The sequence below is a fragment of the Paramormyrops kingsleyae genome, chromosome 19 (genome assembly GCF_048594095.1).
Source record: "Paramormyrops kingsleyae isolate MSU_618 chromosome 19, PKINGS_0.4, whole genome shotgun sequence".
NCBI classification, from domain to species: Eukaryota; Metazoa; Chordata; class Actinopteri; order Osteoglossiformes; family Mormyridae; genus Paramormyrops; species Paramormyrops kingsleyae.
Genome location: NC_132815.1, coordinates 27,240,965 through 27,248,343, shown reverse-complemented (window position 1 = coordinate 27,248,343; position 7,379 = coordinate 27,240,965). Strand labels below are relative to the sequence as shown.

At 41.7% G+C, this 7,379-nt stretch overlaps 1 long non-coding RNA gene across 2 annotated transcripts; it reads right to left on the bottom strand.

Moving 5' to 3' along the window:
• Positions 1–348: 348 nt before the first annotated feature.
• Positions 349–3,334, bottom strand: LOC140581179 (uncharacterized). Of its 2 annotated transcripts, XR_011984247.1 has the most exons (3): positions 2,366–3,334; positions 2,195–2,262; positions 349–2,099 (listed from the first exon to the last, which is right to left on the bottom strand). It is a non-coding gene; the product is annotated as an uncharacterized lncRNA (long non-coding RNA). The 2 variants fall into 2 exon arrangements; XR_011984246.1 differs by having other exon boundaries at positions 2,195–3,334.
• Between the last annotated feature and the right edge of the window lie 4,045 nt (positions 3,335–7,379).

Genomic DNA, 7,379 nt, shown 5'->3' with positions numbered 1-7,379 from the left:
AGCTAAAAAACAATTTTGGAAAACTCAGCATATAATGAATGGAAAGAATGATTACAGATTCGTTGATACACAAAATGCTGGTGGATCGTTCTTTCACGGCGGAGACATTCTCTTGCGATGGACCTGACCCTACACTGGGTACATGGGGACCATTGCTGAAGTAAGGATCTAATGCGTAGCTAGGTGTCGAGTCTCACGGTTAAAAACCCCAGTCCCCGTGTGGCTCAGGGTTCAAAAGCTGCTAAAGATTGGTAGATTCCACGAGAGGTACCCCTTTTAAATACGCTTTATTCCCACCATCCCGCAAATATTAGCACATTTTAAAAACATGACCGTGCTGCATACATATAACAAAATGTATGTACAACTTTTATTTTGAATAATAAAATACCTGTACATGTTGCATTTTAAAACTCATTTGATAAATGTACACACACGTTTTTGTACAAGTTTGAAAAATAAAACACACGTGTACATGTTACATTTTAAAACCCTTGTGCAACTTTGAAAATAATAAAAAAAAACTTCATGTTATATTAACAAAATCTGCTTTGATAAAGAGCCTACAAATTTTTTGCAACTTTGTTTTTGTAAAATAAAAGCCACGTTCATATTAGATTTCAAAACTGATTCGCAAAATGAATGCATAAAACTTTGTACAAACATGCTTGCGCTGCGTACACATAACAAACCGTTTTTGTACAACGCGTCTAGAAAATAAAACACCCGAACATTTTTAAAGCATCTGTACATCTTACTTTGAAAAACTTTCATGTTACATTTTTTAAAACATCTGTACATCTTACTTTGAAAAACTTTCATGTTACATTTTAAAACATCTGTACATCTTACTTTGAAAAACTTTCATGTTACATTTTAAAACATCTGTACATCTTACTTTGAAAAACTTTCATATTACATTTTAAAACATCTGTACATCTTTGAAACACTTTCATGTTACACTAACAAATTCATTCGATGAAATATTTTTAAAGACTTACAACACCCTTTTTGCGATGCTGCTAGTTTTACATTTCGGTATCCAAAAGGCAGTTTCCCCACTAGGCAACAATCTGCGTTTGTCGTAGACGTCCCTGACATTTTTATTGAGGTCTATTAAACGTTTTCACGTCGCGTTTGATTTTGTTATAGTGCGGCATTATGGGGAATTATCCCGCTGCCTTTCATTTAACACGCTTAACCTTCGGCCTATGTTAGCTTTCTGTTCCTGTCTCTTATGTTAGACGGGTCGGTGTCAAGCAGCACGTGTCTTACAGTACATCAGCCATAAGATACCCTCAAAACAATTATTTATCATCCAATTTGTTTCTTACTTCTTGGTTACCTTGTTAGGCTTCCTTATCCATGAAAAGATTGGTTTTAATATTTTTGGTGTGGCTTTCTGGACCTTTCTTTTGACAGCATTCCTCTCGTTTTCAATAAAAAATAATGATAAAATAAACCTCTAGAGAATTATATAAATAAACTGAACTGGTCTTATCTTACCTTACATGTGTGGGGATGCCTTACCTTGATTTTGTTTTAATTTATTTAGTTTAAATAGAGATTCCTGACAAAGTCAAAAAACTTTGATGCAGTATATATTTCGAAAAAAAAGGTTCTTGGGTGTGCTATATAGAACTATAGGGGTTCTAACCAGAGGAAATATAACCATTGCCTTCAAAAAGGTGCCATTTCTTTTAATTGAGAATGTCCAAGGAGTGTCATATATGTACCAAGCTAAAAGGTTCAATATGGAGCCTTTTGTTTTAAGAGTATGCACAAATATATGTGGTGCTTTTATGCATGTTAAACTTAAAAATGGGTCGGTGCCGACCCTATCAGCACCGGAAGGTTATTAATAATGTCTCTAAGGATGGTAGCAAACAGGGCTCTTGGGCCGTCGCTTCACCAGACGCTGCGGGTGGCGAGTCGTGTTGAGCAAAGTAAACCGCATCATTTTCATCATTATTAGCGTTGTTGATGTTGTCTATTTCATTTAATAGCGCTTCAGGTATAGGAGGGGGGGTGTTGCTCCATCCATACCTGCTGATTCAGGTCTTGCGTAGATTTTCTCTTGACCGGTCCGTGCCGTCTCTCTTGTACATAAAATAATAGAGAATACCTATTATTAGAATAAGTTATTTTTAATGTATAGCGTTTATCATATGTATAAAAGAAATAATATACTCACTATATGGAGTTTTCTATCCGCAGTGTCTCCCGTAGAGAAAAAAAAACAAACCCAAAATAGCTGAATCTCTAAAAATAAAATAATTATTTTAAGTTATTTTATTGTATTGTGTTTATCATAAAACACGCGTAAAATATCATAAAACACGCGTAAAAGAAATAATATACTTACTCTATGCAGGTCCCATGTAGTTTTCTCTTTCCAGTAGGGCAATGCCTTGATGATACGGGGTGTGGGGTACTTGTGTCTCTTTACCAAAGGAGGGGGACCCTTCTCAAGGTAATAAAAATTTCACCGGTTGCTTACTTTTTAGGATTCTTTAAGGAGAAATATACGTCCTGTCAAGTTTTATCTGTTGTCTATTTCGATGTACGTTTTAACTGCGTAGACGGTATGGGGGGAGTCGGGGGGAAAAGACAAAATTTACTGAAATACAAAATGTCAAACTTGATGTGTGGCGGGGAGTCGGGGGGAAAAGACAAAACTTTTAACAAAATTTACTGAAATACAAAGTGTCAAACTTGATCTGTGGCCGAAATTACAGTTTGACCGGGATTTGACCTATCGGGATGTACATAGGTTGCATGAGGAAAAACACAAGGCCAAACTGCTACTGCTGCAGGGGGGTGTCGGCTTTCACACACACACACACATACACACACACACACAGACGGTCAAACTACTGCTAAGCGTTTTTTTACTGGACGTCAGACCCAGCTCCTCCTCTCATTCTTAGCTCCAACTTGGTCATTCTCACAGGATTTCTTTCAGTCTCGCGCAGCACAACTCTCAGCTCTCCGGCATCGCTCTCTCCGAGTCCTTTGCGGATTATCCAAAGCCATGGGACCTTACCACGGTACCGCAACAGACACAGCATCGCTCTCTCAGAGCCCTTTTCTACAGATTCTCCAAAGCCACGGACCTTACCACGGTGGTACAGCGTACGCTCACACTCCATCAGGTAACCCACCCCCACTCAGACCCAGTGTTTGGGACCTTAACCCCCCTGCTCAGTCCCCCCTGCTCGGCACCCGGTGGATGCAGACAAAACACCACACTCATAAGCACTCTCCTAAAAATTAAAATAATAATAATTACATTATAATAAATAATTAAATAATAATACATAATTAAATTATAATAAATAAATAAACTATATACAAATAAACCCCTATCCCAACGCTCAACTGGCTCACAGCCAAAAAAAAAAGCCCCCCCTCCCACTACCTCATGACGTCACCCGGCTTGCAGCCCCCGCCTGTCACTTTTTGATTTATTTGACCTTTGTGACCTTTGACCCAACCTGTCACTTTGACATAACCGGTATTCTCCATCTCTCTAACAGCCTACAGCTACAAGGCAAATACTGAGGCACTGAAACATCCAAGGAGCATGTAAAAAAAAGATGGTGAAATGAGGATGAATACAAGTTTTAGTAACAAATCCAGGCCTACAAATAAGAGAGTTAGATCTGTCATCTTGAGGAATGTGAAAAGAACGAGTGAAATTATTATTGTTTATTGTACCTGCACAGCTTTTATCCAAAATGCTTTGGTCAAGCAATTAAGGTTAGATACCTTGCACAAGGTTTAAACATCAGAGGCACTGTGCTGTTCATGGAAAGCTTCGGTCGTTAACCACTGGGATGCCCCATTATGACCAAGGGGGGCAGAATCGACATGCTAAGACTTCAGAGGAGCAGTCTAGGATAGGATTGCTTTATGATGGCTGGAACTCCTGTTCCCCAGGGGTATGGAAGACACACACTGCATCGCTAATGATTTTACATTAGAGCACGGGCTATCTGCATTTCGCTTCCCCTTGAATAAACAGTTTAAAAACAATCTGTTCAGAGGGGGAGCTGAGATGACATACAAATTATTGGATAGTTAATTACAACCAGATAAAAAGCAGAATGAAACACTGCCCTAAGCTTAGATGCTGTGTGTCCTTTGCATTGTACCACCAACAGTATCGCCGCCTTTGTGGTTAGTACAGGGAGGACAGTAACTAGTGCTTGCTCATTAAACTTAGAGCGTGTTTATAAGGGATAACAAGCATGTGAATGTTCACTTGGGCTTCATCCTTAAAACACGGCCTTCCGGTTTAGGATGACAGGCAGTGACTGAGTCATTTCTGTCCACTGTATATACTGGCTCTGCTCTGTGAACTGAGTGTCACTTTTAAGATGACAATTAAAACCTTACCTGTGAAAAATAAAAACTTTAAAAATCAAGGTGTGGAAAACTCAAGGCAATCTTTAAATGAAAGAAAATACCTGCTGACCATTCATGCTGACATTTTTTGTGTGCCACTTTTGACAGCTGAAACACTAGGGTAGCTCTGAAATAAACATTTATCTGTAAATATTATATTAATTTGGATTTGAGCCATGGTGAAATCATTTGGATTATGATATGTGTTAGAATGCAATTTGTACTCAACACCTTTCATTTTACAGCACACTGGCAGAAGTGTGTGTTGGCACCACGGCTAGCTTGGCTGCCTTTCAAGGCGTTGACCTGGGTTTTATTCCCAGCTAACATTGTAATTCCCTTAATTTCCCTCTGAGGAGTAATATAGATTATCTGCTTTCTTATTTACAGTATCATCATTAGCTACAAGGATCCTATCAGTTTGGTTTGATGAAACTACAAAAGTAGATGGGGCTGTCTTAGTAACTGACCAAGGTGGATATGATTTATGATTTATTGACTGTTAATCCCATAGCATAATGATATCGTTTCAGCTTTTTAAGCATACAACTCTAGAAGAGTATATATCTGAAGGAAGGAGGAATACACTTGCTGGTCTAGTATCACAGCTGCAAAAAGCGGGTCAATGAGTCAATAAGTTCAGAGAGATATTACTGTGACTTTGAGTAAGTCAGTAAATGCCTGAAGGCAACCACCACCTTCATTTCTGAAAGTCCCAAGTTAAAACCTAAAAATACAACCTCTGGTTGAAAAAGGAGTGCCAGGGACAGAGCCAGCATCGCCGTATCAGGGCCACATCCGGCTTTTTACGGCATATAACCAGCCTGCCACTGGGCGGGGTGCCTTTCCTCGATGGGTCATCCTTGCCAGCTGAAGTAGCTAAGGTTCTCTATCAGGCAGCCAAGTCGCTACTGGTACCGGTGTTGGAGGAATCAGTTGGGGAGCCCTCAACTCAGTTCACACATAGCATTCAGGTAATGCTGCAAAAACCTTGCTACAACGACCCATTTGTTGGCTCAGTGTTGCCTAAAATGCCTGGAAGGAAATAGATAAACAGCTAACAAAGTGGTAGTTTTAATATTTACACATCTGACGTGAACTTGTGTCCCTCTGTGACGGCATCTTTGTTTTATCAGTGCTGACGCCAGCCAGGTTCTTCAGGTGGAACGTCGTGCTCCTGCCCGTAGGTGTCCCACATTCACCTTCCAGGGATGAGATTCTGTGCGGCTGGTTCGCTGTGGGAGGTACTAGGCCCACCCAGATAGGGGGGTCTCTCCCGTGGCACATTAGCTGATAGCATATATGCTCTAGATCAGTGTTCCCCAAGCCGGTCCTTGGGCCCCCCCACATGCTCCCAGCCAGACCGTCCACATTTTTGCTCCAAAAACATGGACTGTCTGGGGGTCTTCGAGCACCGGTTTGAGAAATACAGCCATTGTATCGTCTTCTGTGGCAAGGCGGCCCACAGCTGTTGTAACTGGCCCTCGAGATCTTGCAGATTGGCACCGGGTCTGAGTTGACATCCAAGCTGATCTCACACATGTTCGATTGAGGAAAGATCGGGGGACCTGGCTGGCCACAGGAGAACCTCAACATGACACACATGCCGTGTGTGGACGGGCGTTGTCTTGTTGAAAGACTGTACAAGGGTGCTGTCTCAGGAGAGGTAAGACATGCAGATGCAGGATGTCACTGACGTAGTGCTGTGCCGTTAGGGTCCCCTGAATCACTACCAGCGATGAGTCATACCCTATGACTCCCCACACCATGATGCCAGGAGTAACGCCGGTGTGTTTCTCCACAACATTGGCAGGATTGGTCCTCTCCCCTCAGCACCACCATACGCGCTCATGACGGTCATCCATGGTAATGCAACTGAGATTCATTGCTGAACATGGTACAACGCCTCTCGTCATCAGTTCATGCCTCCCAGTTGCAGCACCAAACACAGCCATCTCTGCACTGGAGTTAACTGCAGCCTCCGCATGGGACGGTGAACCCGTAGTCTGGCTGATGACAGTCGATGAGACTCGGTGTGGGATGACACAGGGTGTTGTAGAGAGTCCAAATCTTGTGTCCAAAAGGCAAGCGTAGATGTCAGGGGTTCTGTGATGCTTGGCGCACCTACCTTGGTGAGATGTGTTTTGGGCAACCGGAACCTTTAAGATGTGTGTGGGTGCCCTCACATGCTCATTGGTTCCAACATCGGGTGACTGACATCTGCATGCCCCACATGTCGGGTAATTGCACGATACGACCACCCGGCCTCATGCAAACCCACAATGTGACCACTATCAAACTCCGTCAAGCGCTGGTAATGCTGTCTAATGCGTCTACGAGGCATCCTCTGTGTCTGGTGACTAAATGTGCCAGATCCTTGCAAATCGAATCATTTACATACCAATCGCTAGTCTGCACGTGTACCACATTACATCCAAATCGGACCATTACTTCTGGGTGCTTAACTTTTTTTGTTACTGAGTATTTGCTGAGGTACATGACCTTGTTGGCATCGGCTTCTCACTTCTTATAGTCCTTTCATTCACTGACACCATAGATATTTTGGGATGTGCTTCTGAAAGGAACAATGACTGTCGTGAACAGCTAATATGAAATTTAACATTTTTGCAATATACAACAAAAGTGAGTGAAATATTTTTGGCTTGTTTATGAACAGTGGTATAATTATCATCCATCCGTCCTGCAAACACTTATTTTGAGCAGAGTCCCGGGGGGGACTTTAGACTGTCACAGGCAGCATAAGGCTTGAAAAGCAAAAATAGATTACTTTTGTTTAAACTGTGACTATGAAAGGGAACAACATCATTTTCAGCATGACATGCATTTCACAGTGAAAATGAATAAAACCACCCAATGTGTAACAAACATATACGACATAAACTGGAATCCTCAAATTCCCCAGGTCACGTGAACCTGTTTTTGGACCTCACAGCCGTTGGAGAAATGAA